Below are 6,934 nucleotides of genomic sequence, written 5' to 3'. Positions count from 1 at the left end.
ATTGTTATCAATTATTGTTTTGTTTTTTCTATAAAGCCGTGAAAAATGAGCTAACAGAAAGAGTACAATAGATAAAAAAAATTTAAAATTAAAATCTTAATCAAGTCTTTCAATAAATTGTATTAGCAAAATCTTGCATATATAACTAACATTTTCCAAAGTCATTTCAAATTTATGTGAAATTTTGGAAAATTTATCAAGTTTTACAATTGTTATTATTGTTTTGGAAAAATTTATTGTCTTAGGTCAAGTGGGCATTTTATAAATTCAAATTACTCGAATAAATAAATGTAAATCACAATATTCATTTAGTATAGGAAAATCGTATTTATTACAATGCTATCATTAACTATAATTTTAAAGTCAGCAGTTATTTACATATTTACCACCTATTAGTAACTGTTTTAAATATTAGCATTTATACAAGTAATTTTTACTGCTTTTTAATAGTAAATGTCATTCGTAAGAAATTGTATTAGCCGTATTTATTACATCACACAATGCACATATGCATTTTACTACATTAAGGCATAGTGTAGTAAATTAATATGTGAGAAGAATATTGCAATGTAGTAATTAGTTTGTGAATTATAATTTTGTATATAAAACAAAGTGAAGCGAACTATATAACATATTCCATTATTTAAATAATGACTGCACTAACTCAAAGGTATAAAAATATTTAATATATTGTTTAACTCACTAAAATTTTTCTAAATATGAAAACAATATTTATAATTTTTAATACTCTATAACTTCTTAATTTACTTATTTATACTTATTATTGAAATTAAATACATGCGAACAACCTAAAAAGACTTACGACTTCGCAAGTTCAAAATAGATTACTAAACACCGATTGGTAAGCTTTTCGGAATACAAGTTAATTGATATCACTTAATAATATATTTGGACCTTGAAATGGAATCCGCTCACCCAATCTGGCAGAGGTGTGGGTCGGCCCAGGCAATCGTTGGCGAAGAACAATGGAAGCTTAAATGTCGGAGCTTGATTACAGTTGGACGGAGCTAATTAACATCTCCAAAAACCGTGTTCGTTGGAAAATTATTGTAGATGCCTTTTGCCCCGCTAGATATCTGGACACCAGTAAATGAGTAAGTAATAATATATAGAAATTCATAGTTTTATAAATATAATAACATTTCCTTAAAAATGTCTTCCGGAATTTCTTAATACCATATTCACATACCCTATATGAAAGAACCAACTTATATACAAAACTTCAATCAATTTGACATTATTGCGCATTTTCAATTTTTAGTTCCATAAATTTAATTATAGAAAATGTTTACACACACAGGAACATACATATATACTATAAGATTAGCGAAAATATTTGCAAAGCCAACATATTATTAACAAGAAAAAATAAAACCTTTACTTTACAATATTATATACAAATATAAATATAATATACACTGTATATACACATATATATACATTTACACTATAAATATCAAATAATTAAAATATTAATTATCATTCATAAAGCGAAGTGTTTTACTTAAATTCAATAACATAAACTAAATAACATGATCATCATTATTAATAACATCAATTATTATCATTATCAACGATCATCATGTATATCAATATTTTTATATATTAAAATAAGAAAAATTTCACTTTTACATGCAAGAAAATTGATTTTCATTTTGTTTTTTACACATTTTATATAGATCTACATATATATATACATACATATATTTATATATATATATATATATATACATATATATATATACATATATACAAAAATGTATTTTGTAATAAACTTATACATTTTTTGTTTTTTTTTTTTACGGTTTACAAAAAAACGTTCATTTACCATAAAATAATCTCTAATCATTCTTGTAATCATCATTAATACATCAAAAAAATCTTCATATATGTACCTTGTCTATATAATAACAGCCGATCTCTTAAAGTATTCTTACATAGTTTCATGTAAAAAAATAAAGTTAAATTTAAAAAAAAAATATAAAAATTGAAATTAGAATAAAATCGTGTTTTATTTATGTAGCATAAAGCACGTATTCTATTGGAATTTCATCCCGTCATCGAATCAAATTTATATATTGAAATCGAATCACTAATAGAATATATATTATGATATATAAGTATATATATATATATTAATTGAAAGTTATGAAGAGGAATTTTTCTCAGACAAGTTGTTAAATTGAAATATAAATTCTTTTGTTCAAATGTAGTAAAAAATCAGTAGAAATTTCCTCTGTAGCTCCGAAATCGTTGAGCTGTAAACATGGTCTCTATACAAAAGTTTTGTCTACTCAGCGGGGCTTATACAATTTCATATAGCAGTGTACTTTGTTACGAGGCACCCCGTATATATATATATACAGTTTGATATATATATATATATATATATATATATATTGAATATATATACATTTGAATATATATAATTAGAAAACATATATAATTTGAATATATATACATATATATTTTATATTATACGAATATGTAAAATATGAATTATAATGGATTCAATGACTATACGCAATAAAAATACAAATTACGTTAATAATGTTTTACATGTTTGGATTGACATATAAATATCCTTTTTGTTTAAGTATTATGAAATTTAAAATCGAAAAAATTACTATTTCTATATGTATATAATATTAAAATTTAACTGACCATAGACCTCTTGTTAGTGTACTAATTATAATCTATTTGATATTGCTTTTAATGTATGTATATAATTTTTAGAAAAATAACATAACAATTTTCATACATACATATGTATATATACATATTATATTATTGAATAACAAATTTAGTTAATTTATGATATTATAAATAGTTAAGGCAATAATTTTAATAAATAATTATTCTAAAAATAATTAAAAATTTTCAGGAATAAAAACCGTTTAATATAAATCAAATTTTGGCGTTATTGGCCTTATTAAAGGATTAGTCGTTTTTTCACAAAATCGAATTTTTTTTTATTCGTTTGCTCGAAATTAAAGATATTTCAATGAGCTCAATTTTGATACAAAACAAATTAAGTGAAATTGGTTGAAAATAATCAGAGAAAGTGATATACATATATATATACAAAATAATCACAGAAAGTGATATATATATATACCTGTATATATATATCACTTTATATATATATATCACTGTATACTGTACCTGTATACAGGTACATATATATTTTTTTTAACATATTTTGGAATTCTGTTTGTCTATATACATAATTATGCTTCCTGTTATACAGATACATGTGATGATTTTGAGTCTTGCATAATACGAGTATAATAATATATGTATATGAAAAACTGGCGCAAAATAACATAAGAGCTATTTAAATCCTAAAGAAAAATAAAATTTTTCTTTTTAACCCTAAAAATTTAATACTTTTCCTTTTTTGTTTTTTCAATAAAAATATTTTTCCTAAAAAAAATATCAATACCCAATTCCATAAATTTTTCGAATACAAAATCTTAAAATTTCAAATTCACACAATATACTCAAAGTAAGGAATCATTTAGGTTACTCGCACAAATTTGTATATGTCCACTGCTATTTTCAAAATACATTCATATAAACATGTTCATACGAAGGTATATAACATTATTGAACATACTCACACTAAACATTCATATGCTATGCTATTAATTTTTAACATTAGCGGAAAGCCACAAAAATTATATTGGATTATTAACTCTCGTTTCAAAATAAAAATTAATGTTTATTATACTCACTTTAACTATTAAATTAAAAAAAATATATATATAAAAATATCAAAATAGCTCAAATAGAGCCTTTCAATTTTTTTTCTTTGTTCTTTGTTTTTCTTTTTTTTAATTTTTATTTACTTCATTATAATTAATAAAAATATAAAGAAAAAAGAAAATAAGAAAAAAAAGCATTTTTTAAAATCATAAACTTTCTTTTCTAATTCATGGTTAAAAAAAATAAAAACAAAAAAAAACAAACCTTTTTCTTTTGGAAAATCAACCCAAAATGAAAACATTAAAAATAAAAACAATAACAAACAAAGAAAAACAAAAAAAAAACATAAATTTCCCTTTCGATGTGAAAAAATATTTAAAAACTTTTTAAACAACCCAAATTACTAGAAAAAAAAACACTAAAAGAATGGAACATATACACACTCCCATACTTATATATACTTTTAGTCATATTATTCTTTATATACAGGGGAAAACAAAATTTAAAACAAAAAATCCTTTTTTTGTAATTTAAATTTTTCGAAGAAATTTTTTATATCACAACTTAATTTGCAATAAGAAAAAAACAAAAACTATTAAAAAATGCCGCAAAAATTTACATGAACGTCGCAAAATATTTGAAAAGTATTTAAAGACACTTTTCAAATATATAATAATGAAGTTTCACCTTGAAAAAATCACCTGGAACAAAATAAATATTTTTCATTCCGTAATTTATTAATCAAATTTTTTAAATTCAATTAAGAAATTTATGCTTAATAAATTGAATCGACGAAGCGAATGTTTTGGCGAATCGAATGAACCAGGCAAATCGAATAACATTTCAAATTATGATCGGCGAATGATTTGGTATTCTAAGTCCAAAATATTGTTAGCTCAAGTAATTAAAAAATGACATTATTCTAACCTAAAAATAGTCAATGCCTTAAAAACAAATGTATTTATTTTGATTGTTAATTTTATTCATCAAGTTTCTTACATAGAATTTTCGTTCGATAATTTTGACAACACAAATTTTGTCGAATTTACAGATCATAATACTAAAAATTCATATTCGTCAAAAACATCATTAGATTTATTTATTTATAATAAAAGTAAATATTTCGCGGAAAACTTAATTGAAAACTTAATGAAAAAAAAAAATGTAACTTTTTACTATTTTTTCATTAACTCTGGAAATAATTGAAACAGTGAAATTTGATTTAATAAAAATGAGTTACGTCAAACGTCAATTAAATTTTTAATCGTATAATTCAATATAAATTAATGGAGAACTTCAATTTATAAAGCAAAGATTTTTCTCTTTATAACCGTATTCTTGTTATATAAAATTAATATTCAATTAATATGAGCAAATTACAATTATAATTCCCATCATCTAATATGAATTATTGATATGTGTATACTCATCACTGTATATTCATTTTCTTATAACACAAGGCTAGCTCATAAAATATTAAGCTATACATCAGTATGTATATAAACATATATAAATATTAATGTATTTTTTCTATTAAATACGTCTGTATATGTAAATATTATAGTTACAAATATCAACTGATGCTGGGAACTAACTGCAATTCATGATCAATCTATAAAATTATTATTATTACTATTATTGCTATTATTATATTATATTAACATTACATATCAATAATCATCAATATCAATGTCAAAGTAAGGAAATCAATGCAATTATCAATTCTTTTAACTGTTCTTCTTAACTTTTTAAATGATTTAAAGAAAATGTGAATGAAAATCAAATACCTATAATTCATACGTTACTTAGTTTATTATACATGTATGCATTTATATGTACATTATATAATAATTTTATGCATATGTATAAGCAACTATTAAAATACAAAATTTCAACAAATATTGAATAAAATTTCTATTTAATTTTTAAAATTAAATACATGTGTGCTTTATTGCACTGGGGTTGCCATATTATATTGAATGATTTGTATGTATATAAGCGCACTGTTTTTTTTAACAGTATGTTAATATACATAATATAACAAAACGTACAACACCTCAAGCAATCGTTACTGCTGTATAAATAATCTATATAACGCAGTAGTTAAGAAAATTATTAATCAGATTTTTTCCGATAGAATTTTATACATTTTTATTATTAAGTTAAAAAAATTAAAATTAAATTTTCCGAAATAACCAGCTATAACTTTTCCTTATTCAGGAGCATAAAAGTTTTTTCATTTGCCTTAAAAACCCTATTACAGCAGATTATTTCATCTGCAAAATTTTGATTCCATTTAAATCTCTTCGTTTTGGATCCTTCATTTTTCATTCTCCTTTCAACGCATCATAGATGCAAATTGAGAAAAATAAATCTTATATTCTATGCACTCAAGATAAAACAAATTTTGTTATACAGGCTTTCATTATTATATAGGTGACAATAGTTTAATTCCAAATAATACTTTAGTAACTTGGACAATTTGTAAAATAGATCACATTATATAAAATCCTAAATAATTAAAGAATAATTAAAGTAATATGAGTTTTTTTCTTGATCTATCACAATTTTCTGAATAATATCATTATTTTAATGCTTATTTTGAATTTTTTATTCTAATCTCTTTGTACATAATATATATACATATTTAAATAAAGTTGGTAACCCCAAATTGATTATCTTATCAGTTTTAATATATTAAAAAAACAAGGTAAATTTTTTGAAGTTTAATGCATTTGATGAGAATAACTATATTTAGAATGTGTACTTGAATTTAAGAGTGCATATACGCCTTGGTATATATACGTATTATGTATTTAGTAAAAATAATATTTACCATATACACATATAAGAAGTAAACAGTAAACAAAATGTATTTTTCCAAGTCGAGTCGGCTGATTAATAACGATAATTTTCAATTAAAAATAATGAAATAAACAAAATAAACGTTAACATAAAAAGAGCTAAATAACTAAAAATATTCATTGAAAAAAGAAAAAAGAGAACTAAACCAAAGCAAACAAGATTCCATAACTGGAAAATCAATTTTAAAAAAAAAATCCATACTTTGAATCAGAATGAAATTTAAGTAAATAATTTTAAGATTTTTAAAACTTCATATATGAGTGTGCGAAAATTTGAAAATAGCGTTTGTTCACGGACATTTTAAAGCTGTATTTTGTTCACTGACAAAACATCTTTTATT

Source organism: Condylostylus longicornis, unplaced genomic scaffold (genome assembly GCF_029603195.1).
Source record: "Condylostylus longicornis isolate FDR11 unplaced genomic scaffold, ASM2960319v2 ptg000080l, whole genome shotgun sequence".
In the NCBI taxonomy this organism is placed as follows: domain Eukaryota; kingdom Metazoa; phylum Arthropoda; class Insecta; order Diptera; family Dolichopodidae; genus Condylostylus; species Condylostylus longicornis.
The sequence above is the reverse complement of the archived record's forward strand: the minus strand, read 5'-3'. Positions refer to the sequence as shown.